The sequence below is a fragment of the Triturus cristatus genome, chromosome 4_1, assembly GCF_964204655.1.
Source record: "Triturus cristatus chromosome 4_1, aTriCri1.1, whole genome shotgun sequence".
In the NCBI taxonomy this organism is placed as follows: Eukaryota; Metazoa; Chordata; class Amphibia; order Caudata; family Salamandridae; genus Triturus; species Triturus cristatus.
In genome coordinates, this window is record NC_140585.1 from 1,174,503,844 (window position 1) to 1,174,521,929 (window position 18,086).

Genomic DNA, 18,086 nt, shown 5'->3' on the forward strand with positions numbered 1-18,086 from the left:
ACCGGAATTTTTGACATTTTCGCGCTCTCCGCGGAACGCAAAAATGTCAAATTATCGCAATTTCCGCGAACGGAACGAAATTTTTGCCCAGGCCTACCAAAGAAGAGAAGGAGAGGCAAAGAAGTGCTCAGCTTTCTTTGTATTGCGGATTGTCAGGACACTTTGTGAAGGAATGCCCAAAGAAGCCCAAGACTCCTCAGCTGGTAAAAGGTCGGCTTCACCCGTAGAAGGAGTTGCACGGGTGGAAGCATCAGTAAAGTCAGCTCCAGGTCCACAACAAATTGTGAACACCTTACAGTCTGCAGCCCCCCATCTAATAGCCACCTTCACAGTAAAATTTCGAGACAAAGAGATCAAAAAGGTCTCAGTAATGATTGATTCTGGGGCCACAGGGAACTTCTGTGACATTAAGTATGCTCGGCAGAATGGAACAGGATTTGTAGAAAAGCAATTTTTGGAGGTAGTACGAGCAGTGGATGGCACCAATTTATCGTCTGGACCGAACACTCATGAAACTGAATTGATTCAATTAACTGGGTTAAAGGGTCATTCAGAACTTATAACATTCAATTTAATTGATGCCATCAATAAAAAATAATAAAAAAAAAAAAAAAAAAAATTTAATTGATGCACCACAATTTCAGTTAATTCTTGGCCTCCCATGGTTGACTGAGCACAATCCGCGTATTGATTGGAGTAAAAGGACAATAGTAATGGATTCCTCTTTTTGCAAGGAAAATTGTTTTTGTGAACAAACAAGAATCATGGAGGATACCCTGGTTTGAAATCTGGTTCATCATCGTCCAGCTCAAATTTGTACAGTGGAAACCAAAGAGATTCCTTTGGAATATAAGGATCTATCCTTAGTTTTTGATAAAAAAAGAAGCGGAGAAGTTGCCACCACATCGCCCCTATGATTGTAAGATCAAGATTGAGCCGAGAGCAGTTCTGCCATGCAGTCATATCTATGCACTCACGGAAACTGAAAATCGATTTTTGAAAGGTTATCTGGATCAACATCTAGCCAGTGGATTCATATGCCCCTCTCAGTCCCCAGTTTCCTCTCCCCTCTTCTTCATTCTGAAGAAAGATGGTGATCTATGTGCGTGCATAGATTACAGGGCTTTGATCCAGGTGACTATTAAGAATCGTTACCCCCTTCCCCTGATTTCGGTTTTACTGGATCAGGTCAAAAATGCCAAGATCTATACAAAATTGGATCTGCGGGGAGCATATCATTTGATCAGAGTGGAAAACGCCATTTCGTACCCGGTATGGATTATTTGAGTATCAAGTACTGCCATACAGGTTGTGCAACGCTCCAGCTGCCTTTCAGCATTTTGTGAATGATGTGATGGGAGAATTCTTGGACAGAGTCACTGTCATTTACATAGACGACATTTTGATCTTCTCAGACAGCGTGGAGGAGCACACACAGCAGGTGAGAGCTATTTTAACCAAGTTGTTGGAAAATTACCTTTACGTGAAGTTGGAGAAGTGTGCATTTCATGTAGATCATGTGGAGTTCTTAGGATTTGTATTATCTCCTGAGGGAGTGAGTATGGACTCTACAAAGGTCAAGGCAGTGCAAGAATGGCCCTCTCCAAGATCTGTGAAAGAGATTCAAAGTTTTTTGGGATTCTCAAATTTCTACCGAAGATTTATTCCGGGCTTCTGCCAGAAGGTGGCACCAATTACTCGACTGCTAAAAAAAGGAGCTAAGTTTGTTTGGGGAACAGAAGCTGAAGAAGCTTTCCAGTTTTTGAAAAAATCTTTCACTCAAGCCCCAGTCTTGTTACATCCAAGAACTGAAGATCCGTTTTATGTTGAAGCTGATGCCTCAGATGTAGCCATTGGGGGAATCCTATCTCAGCGACATCCGCAGACTGGCCAGTTACACGTTATGGCTTATTACTCAAGAAAATGGAATCCTCCTGAGTGCAACTATTCCATTGCAGATAAAGAGTTGTTGGCAGTGAAATGCGCATTTTTAGAATGGCGACATTATTTGTTGGGGGCCAAACACAAAGTCACTGTGTTTGCAGCCCATTGGAATTTGCAATTTCTTAAATTTGCTCGTACCCTGACAGTCAGGCAGTTAGGATGGTCTTTGTTTTTTGCCGACTTTGACTTTGTGATCACCTTTCGGCCAGGGGTGTGTAACGCTAAAGCAGATGCTCTTTCTAGGATCGATTCTGATTCTTCGGAATGTACTAGAGAGCCACAAAACATCAACTTGGAGGAAAAGATTATTTTAGTCACAAATACTTCAGAATTTGCAAACAAAATCCAGGAGGCCATGACAATCCATGAGAGGAATGAGTGGACCCTGGAAGCAGAAGACAGAGAAATCAGAAATAGCCTTCCTTATCAAGACAATTTTCTATTCCTTCCCACGACTGAGCTTCAAGAAAAGGCGCTGGAATCTTGCCATGATAATTTACTTGTAGGACACAGAGGAATCCACAAAACTGTGAAGTTAGTGGAAAGGAATTTCTGGTGGCCAGATATGAGACCACAGATACGACAATTTGTGACCACTTGTGAGAGGTGTTTAAGAGGGAAAACAGATCGGAGACCCCCTCAAGGGCAGTTGATGCCATTGCCAACCCCACCACATCCTTGGCACACAGTGTCTATGGATTTGATAGTAGATCTACCTCCAAGTAAAGGGTTTAATACCATTTTGGTTTTGGTAGATGTTTTTTCCAAGATGGCACATTTTGTTCCATTAAAAAAGGTTCCTAATACTCCACAATTAGCTCAGTTTTTTCCCAACACAGTGAGATTACATGGAGTTCCAAAACTTTTGATTTCTGATCGAGGCCCACAATTTGTTTCACATTTCTGGAGAGCTTTCACAAAGAAGTTAGTCATAGACACTCGCTATTTCACTAGTTTCGATCCAGAAACTGATGGTCAGACAGAGAGGGTCAACCAAGAGCTTGAACAGTACCTTCGACTTTATCTATTGGATCAAAAGGTTGAATGGTCAGAGCTAGTTTGGGCAGTAGAGTTTGCCTATAATAATGTGAAGCATTCTTCTCCTGGAAACTCTCCCTTTTGTTTAAAATATGGTAGGCATCCAAGTTTAATATTAGAGAAAGAAGAAAGTCCAGTCCCAGCAGTTGAAGAGTTTGTATCAGAAATACAGGGTTCTTTTGCACGAGTTAAAGAGAATTTAACTAGGGCAAAGGCTTCTTATAAGAGGCAAGCCAGATAAAAAAAGAAGAGTAGGGCCAGTTTTCAATCCAGGAGATTAGGTTTGGTTATCCACAAAAAATCTTAAGTTAAAAGAAAATCGTAAATTTCAACCTCGATTTATTGGCCCATTCAAGATAGAAAAGATGTTAAATCCAGTGACAGTCAAGATTCATTTACCTTCTTATCTTAAGGTGCATCCAACATTCCATGTCTACCCTCTAAAGAAAAGCCCACCAAATTTAAGAGCTCGTCCAATACCTAAACCCATTTTAGTAAACTCAGAAGACGAATTCCAAGTGCATAAGATTTTAGACTCAACCTATAGAAAAGGCAATTTGTACTATCTGATTGATTGGAAGAACTTTGGTCCTGAAGAGAGATCTTGGGAGCCTTATACCAACATTCATGCTCCAAGGCTCATTCGAGAATTTCACAATGCCAGCCCCCTTAAAACCCAGGTTGGGGGGGACGTTTTTTGGTGGGGGGTACTGTCAGGAACCCCAATAAAGATTCTAGTGGGGGTCACAAAAAGACGCTGTGGCTTCTATTGAATTACCTGACTGCAAATATCCGCTCTGGAAATGACGGAATCCTTGCTGGAGATCCTCCCTTTGCTTGGTATTTCAAGAATTGCGACGCTCCGCCATATTGGGAAAAGACCGGTCCGCTCCCACTTCCTGTTGTGGTGCGTGGTCTAGTTGTTCTTTCCAGAAATGAAGGTTAACGGTAATGCGCCTCCACGACTATCGCGCGGCGCACTTCAACTGTGGTAAACCTTCTGACAGGAGCCTTGTTTGCGGGCGCTCCTTGTCAATTCTTCAATTTATCCACTGAGAGATTCTGAATATTGCCACCGCCTGTCACCCCAATAGGGAAGTAACAAATGTGCGCTTGTGTTTTAGAGTGATTTTAACCATAGTAAATCTTTCCTCAGCATTGACTTCGGAGTTCTTGAGAGAGCAGTATTGGTTCGTCATTCAAGATTCAGGACCAGAAGGAGTGGGTGATTTCGGGAGTAAACTTCAGTCAAGAGAAGTACTCCAATTGTATTCAAGTAAGAGTGTCTAGTTGTTTTTGGCTATCCTCTCGCTGTGTCCATGAAGAGCTCAGAAACTGCAAGTGGACAGAAATAGAGACAGCAACTAGTTTCACAAGCTAGAGGCAAACGAAGGTTGTTCAGAGACTGAAGACAACATACTTCTAAGGAACAACGTAATTGAGAATATTCTCCACAGAGTATTGAACCTTAAAAGAGAACATTTTCACTAGAAACTGTGAGAGAGTTATTACCTATATTTTCAGAGGAGAATTTCAGGAGAGACTTGTTTGTTATAGACATAAACTATTTACTAAGGATAGACCCTAGCTGGCATAGCTCGAAATAATTCATTAAATGAGTGAACTATGAGCAGGCTGGGTTCTTCCAGTTAATCAGATGTACATTAAACATTTGTTTTAGACAAAACAGTTAAGAGAGGAGCTAGCTTCTAATAAGACACAGGTAAGAGACATCCTAGTAGAGAAGAGAGATAGTATCAGAGGAGTCTCATAGTCAAAAGAAAGGGTAATTGTTTTTTATTTATTTTACAGAACTTCCTATTGAATTCCTGAAGTAGGCGCCAGTGTCCAGAGGCGTATCTCTCTTGTTTTGTCTTCTACTTCCCCATTTCCCCCAAGCTAAGTTTAGTGACAGTGGTCATCACTGAGGGCGTGCTATTAAATTGCTGAGAGTTACTGCACCTGCACGACTGAAGTCCGCTGAGCGTCTGAGGAAGTTTTTAAAAGCGTCAGGCAGAATGGACAATCGCTGTTTTATCTTGTGCATGAGGTGTCTATACCAATAAAAGCGAATCAGCTACCACGGTGGTCCGAGTGCTTCTTGCGCTTTTGGGCAACTTTGGAGCATTATATATATATATATATATATACATTTTCAAACCTGCAATACAAGGTCCAAATTTGTTAAAATCTATAATATTAGCAGGACTATGTAATCCAAAGCCTAACATAACTTTTTCAAGGAAACTTGATTGATTATTGCCTTGCACTTGCGGTTAAATTCATATCCCCACCCAACAGGACGTGTGCTTCTCAGGCACGCTGGTTCATGTAGTTTCAGTAATTATTTTTTCTTTTTTCCATAGTGGACTATGAATTTAACCGCAAGTGCAAGGCAATTATCACAGCTGTTTCTCTTTCCCCAAGGATTAGCCAGTGAACAAGGAAAACTACTTCCAGAAATGCATTTGGCACAAGTCTTGAAGACACACGCTGGGAAGGCATGATTTGTTTGGTTGCAGCCTGCTGAATAAATTAATGGAATCTAAGGTCGTGTGCGGCTACTTCATTGTGAGAGCAGTTTCATATGGATGTGTAGTGGCCCGCTCCGGCCAAGAAGAAGCCCCACTGATGACGGTGCAGTTCCGGGTGCTCTTGAGTGAACTTAGCCCCACCAGGAACGATGTATCCTATTCAGCTAGGCACAAGGTGAACAGCTAAGCGGTTGTGCCTGAACAAGCAACCTGATGGATTTTTAATTTGGGAAGGTTAAGAAATACTGACCATTTAAAAGTAGTATTACAAAAAAGAAAGATGAAAGGAAACCTGTGATTTGTTAGCTAGAGCAGCATAAGTAAGAGCACATGGTGAGGGGTAGCCATTTTAACTGCTTTTCTATTCAGAGAGGAGGTGGTTTGCAGGAGTTCTGACTAGAGATTATGAATGAAAACCGATGCTACTAGACATAGAAATAAAACTGCGAGAACAGCAAAGAGATTTTGCTGGTATGTTAATTAGGTTGTTGTATAGAAAAGAATATTGAGAAAAAATAGTGAGTGTATGTAAACTGAAAGAAATTGTGTAGCTTCTAGACACTATACTAGAAGGGAAAATAGTAGGATGCTTAGATGAGAACATTAACTAAAAATACAGTGAGCAGGAAAGGAAACAGAATAATTACTATACTATGTGAATATTCATTTTATTATGCCAGTATAAATGAATGTTTGAAGTTAGATGTGGGTGCTTGCTTACTGTATGTCATTTAATAGTGTGTAATTTGCACACGCTTATACAGTGAGGCAGGCACTTACAGTCCCAGATACACTCCCACAAAAGCACTTATGTATCCATCATTCATATAGCCAGTGACTGCCACACTCACTCACACACTCATAAGACCATTCACAGACCCATTTACTCACCTGGATGTACTAGTTTGCCCTTACAGCCAAGAAGGACATCTGCAGAATGCAATCTGCACCACAGGACAGGAAGAGTTTTGAAAGGATTACTTCAGCACACTTGAGAAAAGTGAACCCTAATTGCAGTTGACCTTAGAATCAGGGCCCCTAAGGGGTTGGCTCTGAGAATAAGGGAAAGGAGTAGAAATGACTGTGCAAAGTTTTCAGAAGAGAAATGTGATCCACCGTATAGGGAGAGTTCCCTAGTGGATTCGATGCAAGGAGTAGTGTCTCCTCCCAAACCCAGTCCTCTGAGGAGCTCAAGGACAGACAGGCTGGAAGGGACTTAAGCCTGCAGCTGGCCCAGGTGGCTGCAGGGGAGAGAAAATCTGAGGCTGAGAGAGCCTTGGAGGAGAAAAGGCTCTTGTTGGCTCATGAAGTGACTGTCAAGAAGGTAGACTTGAAGGCCAAATAACACTAGGAGTGTCTCAAAAATGGTCAGAGCAAAACTGCTATGTCCATATACCCAGAGACTTGGTGCCTGAGTGCAAGGAGGGGGTACCGAGGATTTCTGAGGAGGATTGGGGAGCTGAACTTTGGAGTCATATTTCTGGTGGAGGAAGGGATGCCCTGCTGGCCCTAGAGAAGGGGAAGAGGTTGAGGTATCCCATCATGAAGGAGGCACTTGTCAATAAGTATGAATTTACTCCAGAGGAGTACTTGTTGAAATACAGCGGCAGTCAGAAAGTGTGCCACCTGTCCTGGGATGATTTTGTGAGGTACTTTTGAAATGTTTGTAAAACGTACTGTTGTTTTTTAAGAAGCTTTTTCTAACAGATTTATACTTTTTTTTTTTAAAAGAGTACTGGGAAGACAGAAGTGGCTTTAGACTGTGAAAAACATGAAGGTTCAACGGGGAGCTACTGTTTCTGCTGACAGTACTTTACACATCTATGTGATTGGAAACACAGTACTTGCTGATTTATGCTTTTTTCCTCATTATTTTTGGGAATGCTACATGTAATATACTGTTCTATGAAAGAAAGTACTGACTCATTTGTGTCTGTTCCAAATGTAAGTGCATCTTTCACCCACAACAGCATATGAATATGAGGAGCACCTCTTGCTTGGTGCTCTTTTTGTGAAAAGAAATCAGTAATTTCTCCAAGAAGTAGATTTTTTTGTTGCAGATGAAGGACAGCATAGTTTCAATCAATCAATTAATCAATCAATCAACTTTATTTTGATTCATAGCACATCATATAAAAAACATATATATTGTCCACAAGCAAAGCAGATTTCCAATGAAGTCCAATGTGGGACATTTTGAAGAAAATAGGTGATAAAAAAACTAACCCTGGGCGGAGCTGGCGGAGCTGGCGGAGCTAGCGGAGCTGGCGGAGCAGGACTATGCGGAGGTCCACGGAGTTGGGAACAAACTCCATGGAACTACGCTACGCTCCGCCACCTGACCCCACCGACCCATTAAGAATTAATTAAAAATACATTAAAGGTAAAAGAATGAAGACTTAACTTGACTGCGGCGTCCTCACCCTCAGACGGCGAGAAAGAAGAGGACGGCCGCCAGGGGACACCGCAATCAAGGTAAGTCTTTGTTCTTTTACCTTTAATGTATTTTTAATTAATTCTCAATAGGGGGGGTGGAGGCGGGGGCTGGTCAACTCCGCTCGGCTGCAGAGTGTGCAGAGATTTGCCTACTCTGCATTTCTGCATGAAATAAAACAATACATTAGTATAAGATTTTAAAAACTAATATTCAATAATCATACAATTATTAAAACATGTTTAAATCAGCACATGGGTAACTTGAGCATAGTTTCAAATCTGTGCTTAAAGAACCTGCAAACATTTGACAGATGCAAACGGCAAAGTTCTCCTGTTGTCTTGAATTTGTTACCTTTAATGTTACAGTTTGTTTGTGTGAAAAAGTCAGGTAAGTCATCCCATGGATATTCTGTACAGCTCAGAATTAGAATCCAAGTTTTTTTTTGTACATTCTTTATGATTGCTTTTCCCCATTGTTCATTGATGATTCTTTCAAAAGTTTATCACTGTTAATGTATGCGCATAGAACCTGAGAACAGTAAAAAAATAGGGGATATGCACACACAGAAAATAATTGTACAGTGACAAGCATATGGCATTTCACACAGTGAGTAAGCATCTCACTTAATATTTTGAAGTCAGGTGCTATTATAATGTCTGCAACTAATGGTAGTTCTAAGGATGCTGTATAGGTGGACTGTCCTGCTGCACCTACTTTGTCACATATGATTTAATTGTGGCCCCTTTCTGGAATTAAATATTACTTACACATAAAACAGAACTTTCACAAACTACTACAAATTGGCTGACAACTCATTATTTTAGGAAGCGCTGCTCTAAGCCTTAAAGCCATAGGGCCTACTGACCTAAATGAGTATCATAATTTTTTTTTTTTTTTTTTTAACTCTGTTTATTGAACATAAAGGGAACTGTGGTCAGAGTATCATAGTTTCAGTTTATTTATTCATGTTCGATTAATTGAAATCATTACATGTAAAGAGCCATACAGTGCAATTACACATAGATTCAGTAACCAACAATTATTGTTAAAAGCTTGTAAGGGGACATCAAGTTCAACCAGTAATATTGCTAAGAAGAGCACAGGGCCCTGTAACAAAGCTTAAAGGAATAATAACAGATAAAAATGAGTCCAAGGCGTTAACAGTTTTGTGATACGGATGTAGCATTCAGGGTTATCGGAACAGGGAAGAAAATGCAAAGTGCAGGCTAACTGGCCCTTGTGCGGTTTTGGAACTCAAGATGCTTAACAAATCGGGGCATCAGGGTATTAATCTCAGCTGGTTTAATGTCCTGGCCCCAGTGGGTAAGACCCACAAAGATGGTGCATGGAGACAGAAGATAGGAAACAGTGGTGCGCAAGTCTGCAGGGGATAGGGGGCTTTTCATGTGGTCCTTGCAGTAGTCAATGGGGGCTGACTGTGACCCCTAGGGGATGGAAAGAGAGGCTATGATGCACTAAAGCAAAGCTAGTGTCACCTTGTAGGGGCGTTGGGGAGTGTGAATCGGGGAATGTGTGAATTTGCCCAGTCTTGGAAGTGTCCTTAGTATGTTGTCAGAAAAGCACAGAACCGAGGCATCTCTGCACCATCTGATACAGTTGGCCCGGAGTAGAGGAAGTAGCAGTTAGCGGTGATCATCAGCAAGTTTAGGGCATCAACACAGCAGATGGAGCCAAGATTCTCTGCGGTAACTACATAACCTGCATGTGGTTGCCTCCGCCCTATGTGCCCTGGTGAGGTTAAAGTCTAAAATTGGTAAGGTAATGAGCCTCATGTAGAAGATTTTCCTATGTGCCTGGGCTGAGAGTGCATGTTTAAATTAGGATTGGGCCATCCCCGGGGTGTAGGATGCATCCAATGTCTAGATGGTGGAGCTGGGCCATAGCCTTTCAATGTCCCACTCAAATGAGATTTGAATTACCTGCCTGTTAACAGCTGTTTTCCAGGCTGAGTAAGATATTTCTTGGGTGTGCAAGTTCGCAGCCACAATTTTCAGACTGCTTGTTGCCTTTGCTAACCGGGTTTGCCATGGGGTGTCCTCCCCTTCAAAGATTGATGGAGTAAAACACACAATGACTGTGTTCTCAAGCATGTGCCTCCTTTAGTATGAAAGTTAAGATAAAGTCAAAAATAAATTATAGATTTGTACAGAATGTTTTCATGTAAATAATGTCCATGTTGTTTAAGTGCACATAGTCCTGATGCTAACCTCTGTAACTAATACATTACAGGATATGGTTCTCTAACCCACAATCTGGATGGAAGAAACTTGAGCTACTAAAAAACTCCTAAATCATAATCAAATAAATAAATAACGTTTGTTTTGGGGGCCCCACCTTCTTATCAAATGTTTAACTGTCCATCTCACAGGTATGTTAGTCCAAACATTGCGCAACAACAACCTTATTTACTTTTCATAACTGAATCATGGTTGAGAGATGATATGGCTCCAGTGTTGCATGAAACCATTCCTCTAGGCTATCAAACAATCACACAAAATCATATAGGAAAAAGAGGAGGGGGCCTAGCCGTTGTATTCAAGCAAACATTAAATATCACTAAAGCTGACAACATCTCCATACAAGGTTGTGAGGCCCTCTTCACCAGATGCAACCCAACACCATCATCCTCCTGTAACTTCCTACTCCTTTACAGACCTCCACCTAGCAGCGCAGCATTCCTAGGCACACTACTAGACATAATTTCAAGCCTGTTAGCACTACACTCCAGCCTCTGCATTCTAGATTACCAAAACATTTGGTTTGACAAACTTAATATGCCCAATCGGAAAACAATCATCACTGGTCTAGTTGCACTGAACCTACATCAGATCATCCACAAAACCACACACATCGCTGGACACATCCTAGATGTCATTTTTGAAAATCTAGAGCTAGTTACCTTTCAAACAATTAGTCAAGTCACATGGTCAGACCACCATTAGCTTGCTTTACAACATAAAACAGCACAAAGCAACATACCTAAAACCACCTTACATGCATCCACCTTTCAACTGTCAAACAAACTCAGTTTTGAACACTTAGAAATACAACTAACATCCAATACAGATTTAGGCACAATAAATTCTGTCAAAAAACTATATGAGTGGATACGGGAAGCTATTGATATACTAATACCACTAAGGACAACAGAATAGGACAAAAGAAAACAAGCACCTTGGAGAAATACAAAGCTAAAAGAGATAACATAGGAAATTAGAAAGCTGCAATGCAACTGGCTCAAAACAGACACCAATCAAGGCAAACTTCACCTACAGAAACTTAACATATTATACAAGTCACCAATCAAAAAAGATACTATTCAGACAGAATTCAGAATGCTAAATGTTCAAATGAAGAATTTGATAAACTTCTCACTGAATTTCATAAACCAAATTGCCTTGAAGGAGCTTATCCCATTATTCAAGAATTCACAGACAAGCTGGCAAATCATTACACAACCAAAGCAGACACCTTGGACTTAAAACAAAGGAAAAACACCAGTATTGGCCCTTTTCCAAAAGAAACCTCCAAGAGTAGGTTAACCAAGCCTCTGCATTCCTTCCAACAAATATCACACAATGAATGTGTGGATCTGGTCAAAGCAAGCTGGCATGCCAGCAGCCCTTCTGACCCATGTCCACCACAAACCTTCAAGAAAATTCTTCTAACTACTTCTTCTGCCACACCAGTAAGAAGAAACATTAACAATTCCTTACCTATGGGAATATTTCCAGAAGATCTAAAAAAGTCATACATATGTCTATTTCTAAAGAAAACAAACCTGGACCAGCTTAACCCTGACAACTACAAACCATTTACAAATGGACCTTTCCTGGGCAAAGTGATAGAAAGAGCAGCATTCGATGAGATGCCACAATTTATTGAAGATAATTTCATACGTTCAGACTTCCAAACAGGAACCTGTCTGGGAAGAGGCACAGAATCTGCCCTCATTGCAATCTGGAATGACCTGAAGAACACAGTTGACTGGAACAGGTTTGCTGCACCACTTCTCTTGGACCTCTCAGCTGCCTTTGACACAGTTAACTATGACACTCTAATGCAAAGACTCTACGAAGCCGGCATAGAGGGGACTACTCTTGACTGGATCACATCCTACCTTTAAAACAGAACAAATGTCATCCATACCCCCCCTTTCTCATCCAAATTGTGCTTCACTAAAACAGGGGCCCCTCAAAGCTCTATGGTCTCACCCATGCTTTTCAACATCTACATGAAGTCCTTACCTGCACTGTTCAATTAATTTCACCTCACATGCTATAACTGTGAAGGTGACACACAAATACTGATTAAACTTGAAAGCCCCAAAGATATTGGAAACTCACAAATGTTCAGTTGTCTCAGAGCCGATGATCAGTGGATGACATGGAGCTGTCTCAAATTGAATGCTTCCAAAATGGAAATACTGTGGCGAATGGAAAAATTATTATCCTGGCCTGACAATCTGGGAACAGTGCCTAAAGTATGCAAGGAAGTAAGACACCTCAGAATTACTGTGGAATCTAAGCTATCAATGAGTGCCCAAGTGGACAGACTAGCAAGATGAAGCTTTATTGCTATAAAATTATGTGACACATCTTCCCCCACCTAGGATTTCCACACAAGTTCCAGGCAACTCTCTCTCTTGTTCTGTCTAAACTCGATTACACCAATAGCCTCTACCACGGATCATCTTTAACAACTATGAAAAGACTACAACAGATTCATAACTCTGCTGCCGGACTACTCTTACATGTAAATCCACACTCCCACATCTCCCCTACCTTGAAGTCCCTTTATTGGTTACTAGTTTCCAGAAGATCTACAATTCAAGCTGCTTTGTATCACCCACAAAGCGATACATGGAACAAGGCAGCTCTTCATCAGGAATAAAATAACCCAATACATTCAACAATGGAACCTCCACCCTAGATTGGCACCTCGCCTCAAAATCCCACCATACAAGAAAAAAACATAAGTGGCACATCCTTCTCAGTCCAAGCAGCCAAACTATAGAACTCTTTACCCCAAACATAAAAACCACGGATAACTATGTTATTTTCAGAAGACTACTCAAGAGTTGGCTCTTCCCCACTAACCACCAGACTCAAACATAAATGCACAGCATGTGCCTGTGTATATAAGCATTTATTTGGATTATATATGTGTATGTAGATGTATGTATTAATTGGTATAAATGTCTTTAATAATTATATTCATAAATGTATAGATATTCGTTAGTTGTGCTTTACAAATGTACATATTACTTATGCTTTTATTATTCTATGTTTAACATATACATAGGTCACTATTAATAAGTACATTTTTATCATAACTGTTTAACTACAATTGCTAAACTATTCAATAAAAAAAATTATAAAACCTAATACATTAGCTTAAAGTACAGCAACATTTAAATCTAGATATATTACCTTCCGTATTCATATATACCCTCCATGTACTTATGTATTTTATATTTATTATTTTACTCCTAACTCAGCATCTCCAATGCATTACCCAATATCTCAACCTATACCTCCTCAATATATCCCCTACCTTCCTTCTCTGACTCAAAACTTGTTCTATTATTATGATCCCTAAAATAAACCTTTCTAGAGTCTTCCCTCCTCTACCCCACCTTGCATCATCTCAACCCTCTTTTACTATTCAGATCTCCCAAAAAAGCCTTTCTAAACCCTTCCCTCTGACTCTTCCCCCTCACCTCTCCTTTATTCATCCCAGACCTCCTCCTACTGCCATGTTCTCCATATAAACACCTTCTAGACCCTTTCCTCTTCTATCCCTTTGCGATCCTTTTCAATCTAACTAACAGACTCACATGTCCATTGCTCAAATTAATTTCATATTTCCTTATACTAATTCACCACCAATCCTTTTTGGGTTTTGGAGTAGCGTGCTACTCGCTGAAAAGGTCTTCGACACCTCAATAGGGGTAGTAAGCGTTATATAAATACAAACCCTACACTATTCTATCTCTCCACAATCCTTTTTTCAATCCAACTAACCAGACTTGCGTGTCCACTGTTCAAATAATTCTCAAATTTCCCTATACTAATGCACCACTAATCCTTTTTGTATTCTGGAGTAGCGTGCTACTTGCCGAAAATCACTTCTACACCTCATCAGGTGCAGAAAGCGATATATAAATGCAGTTAGAATCACAATTAGAATTAAAATACAGCTACTCATATACCCAGCCGTACACTGATAAAACCAACCACACAGAGACTGACACATTCATGCACAGACCAATGCAGCTACTGACACACCCAGGCACTCACTGATGCAGCCACTGACAGGCCAAGCCACACTCCGATACAGAACCTGACACTCCCAGGCACATACTCATAGAGGCAATGCCACTTCCAGTCCTATATTGATACAGCCACTTACACATTCAGCCAAACACTGATACAGCCTCTCAAACACCCATACACATACTGATTCAGCTAGGTATATACCCTATCACACACTTATACAGACGCGAACACAACCAGTCAAACATTAATGCATCCAATAATATGCCCAGGCACACACTAATGCATACACTGACACACCCAGGCACACACCAATGCAGACACTGACACAGCCAGGCATACACCAAAGCAGACACTTGCACACCCAGCCATACACTAATGTTTGCAATAACACACCTAGGAACACACTGATGCATACACTGACATACCCAGGGACATACCAATGCATACACTAACACACTCAGGCATCAATGCAGACATTGGCACAGCAAGCCATGCACCAAAGCTGACACTGACACACCCAGCCAAACACTACTGCATCCAATAACACAGTCAGGCATACACTGATGCACACACTGACACACCCATTCTTACACCGATACAGTCACTGAAACATTAAAAACACAAAGTTAGCTCTTTGTTTGACCAGATGGTGGTTCTATAAAGAACCATTTGTTTTCTAGAAGGGTTTCTTAACAGTTTTCAAATGTTTTATTCCTTTTTACTTTTTTAACAAAACGTGGGCAGGGCAGTAAACAGGGTAAGGATTAGGAAATGCAAAGAAGCAACTGGCTTTAGTCTTCTAAAAACATAGGGGCATATTTACAAGGACTGGCGCATCCCTGCAAATCAGCAGGGATGCGCCAGGTAAGATGTGTCTTGCAAGTTTACCCTTGCGCCACCACAAATGCGCTGCATTTACAATGCGGCGCATCGTGGCGCAAGGATGACCAGATGCGGGACGCATCTGATGGCATAAGGGCGGCGCATTGCTGGAGTCGTGTCGCAAGCGCGACGCAACTCCAGCAATTCTCAGGGGCTGCCCATACATAACATGCTGCATCACGCCTTACGCCTGCTTCAGGCAGGTGCAGGGTTTTGACGCAGCAGCGTCGGAAAAGTGACTCAGTGAAATCTTGTAGATTTCACTGCGTCACTTTTCCGAGGCTTTTTCCGACGGAACGCCCACCCTGCATACATTAGACCTGACGCAGGTTTAATGTAGCGCAGGGCTTTACAACATGACGCATCTCCCTAGATGCGTCACGTTGTAAATAAGGCACAACATGGCGCATGGTTTACGCCGCCGCTGCGTCACAGAAGCGACGCAGCGGCGGCGTAAATGTGTCGCAAGGGGCTTGTAAATCTGCCCCTCAATGTGGCCACTGAAAGCAAAAAAAAAAACTAACAGCACTCCTTCTTCACTGTATCGAAGAATGCACCCACAGAAGACATTGTTACAGTGACAAGCAAGTGGCATTTTGCACAGTGAATAACCATTTGCCTCAATTCTTCAAAGGCAGCTGGTATTGTGGCAAACACAACATGATGATGGACAGATTGCTGAAACCTTTCAACCACAGTCAAGAGATCTGGGTGTAATCCATTATTTTTTTGCACATTATGCCACCCAAGCCATCTGCAAATTAGTCTTGACTCTGCACCTCATGGGAACAGTCAATGAGTCAAGTCCGAACTGTAAGGCCGGGTCCTCTCTGAACCGGAGACAAGTATCCTGGGACCGGGGTGGCATTGTGAGCAAAAGTGGTTGAAAAGTTTCAGCATCTTGTTGTATTTGCTATTTTCACTCTAAATGGACAAAGATATGCCCAGACGTTGGCCCCTTGCTCACTGTGCCACTGGATTAAAGCTAGCCTGGCAAATCCCATGCATTAACATTTCAATGTCCATTAAAATCACCCTGATCTTCAGAAATGGTTTTAAATTCAACAGGTCCTATTCCAATAAAAGGGTATTCGTGAGTGCCTCACCTTTGTCTTAAAAACAAACTTTTCGGTCGCTAGTAGTTCTTTAGAACTCTATAGTGATGCTGCAGTTGATTACTTGGGACTGACCGACTGCTGCTAGTATTGGAAGTACATGTTTGATTCTGCATGTCAAAATGTTTTACGGAAATGGATAAGGAAGATTTTGAGAACTCATACAAACTGTGACCGCATTTTAACCTGTTAGAGCACTAAACATAATGTCTATGTCAAAAAGCCTTAATGTATTCATTTACTGCAATACCCTTTGTAGGAAATGCGTTTTAGTTTTACAGCTTTGATTCCATCAGGATGTTCAGGCGTGCCACACTTTTGTCATAAATACAGAATGTTGGCAGTCTACTTGCTCATTGGAACTTTGCGGTAAATCTGCAGTCATTGAGGAGTTAACTTACACGATGCTGCTGGTGTTGAAAGTACATGATTCAGTCTAAATGTCAAAATGTTTTCCAAAATGGATAAGGTAGGTACTTGAGAGCTCATAGAAAATAATGTAGTTTTCTAGAGCACTAACCATAATTTTTCAAGATGGCTGCAGGTGAACCACGCTTTTGTCATAAATACAGCAATAAATTAAACCAGGACCCCTCCTGACCATAAATTGATGTTAATCTAAAAAAAAAAATCTAAAAAAAAACGCGCATGCGGGGCGTCCGCGCATGCGCATTTGTGAGGAAGAAGTTGCCGCTGAAGGAGGAACTGGGAGCCCCGGGACGCCGCACCTCAGGTAAGATATTTTCTTACTTTTAAATACTTTAATTCATTTTAAAATGAGGGCGGGCGGGAGGCGGGTGGCGGGCAACTCTGCTCTGCCGTGGCGTGTGCGTAGCGCTGCCTGCTACGCCTACTTCGTGCCCCACGAAGCAGGCAGCACTACGCACACTCCGTGGGCGGAGCGGAGCACTACACCCACCCTTAGTGATTTCTCTTCTGCATATACAGTCCAATGACATTCCATTCTTGGTTCATAATTTTCCAAGTTTCATAACCAAATTATATTGCTGTATGCAGGAAAGATTCTCCTTAGTTTTTCCTCAAATAACTACCAACACGTTTTGACCTCAAATAACCGTGGGGTGTATAATAATTTCTAGGAGGTCATCAACAGGACGCAATATCACACATTGAGTCTGGATACTAAGCCGAATGCCAGAAATCTAGAAATCTATTATGAAGCAACATGTACATGGGAGGCAGAAAGCCGGAGACGGTAACGTCAATTATAACTGCTGTCCTCTAAATTCCATCCAGGTCTTTCTTTCACTATACAATACTCGTACAGAAATCAAGCTGGGGATAAATCTGCAGAGCCAGATGCAGGAGCCAAGGACGAAGGAGAAGGAGAGGAGAAGGCCCCAGCCAAGGCAAAGGGAAAAAAGAACAAGAGCAACAAGTCCTAGCCAGATCACAGCTGCAGCAGCAGCGACAAAAACCACGGTTGGCAGAAAGGCAGATCGCAGAGGCTGCGGGACAAGGGGAAGATGGAGAAGGAAGAGAAGGAGGAGAAAATGAGACAGATCAGGTCCAGAGGGAAGACAGGAACCGCTCCACCACCAGCAGACACCAAAGCCAGCCTGACAACAAGGGAGGAAAGGGAGTCCAAGCCCCTCCCAAGACTTGCAGAAAGAGAGGAAGGCCTAGGAAGGATGACTTCTACACCCGGAAGAAGATCATCAAGGATCAGGAACAAAGGAACACAGAGGTCGACGACTTCACAGCGGACTCCAGGGCGGAGGACATCGACATGGAGGATGACAGAAACACCCCAGAGGACCCCATAGAAGATGTCAGAGAGGACCTGCAGAGGCTACACCAGATTGTTAGTGAA

At 41.7% G+C, this 18,086-nt stretch overlaps 1 long non-coding RNA gene across 1 annotated transcript in view; it reads left to right on the top strand.

Annotated features, from left to right (window-relative positions):
• Nucleotides 1–4,227, top strand: part of LOC146856287 (uncharacterized) — a 75,795-nt gene extending 71,568 nt beyond the window's left edge. The window contains exon 3 of the long non-coding RNA XR_014980921.1: nt 4,139–4,227. This is a non-coding gene — a long non-coding RNA (uncharacterized LOC146856287). The remainder of the gene's footprint in view (nt 1–4,138) is intronic.
• The last annotated feature ends 13,859 nt before the right edge of the window (nt 4,228–18,086 follow it).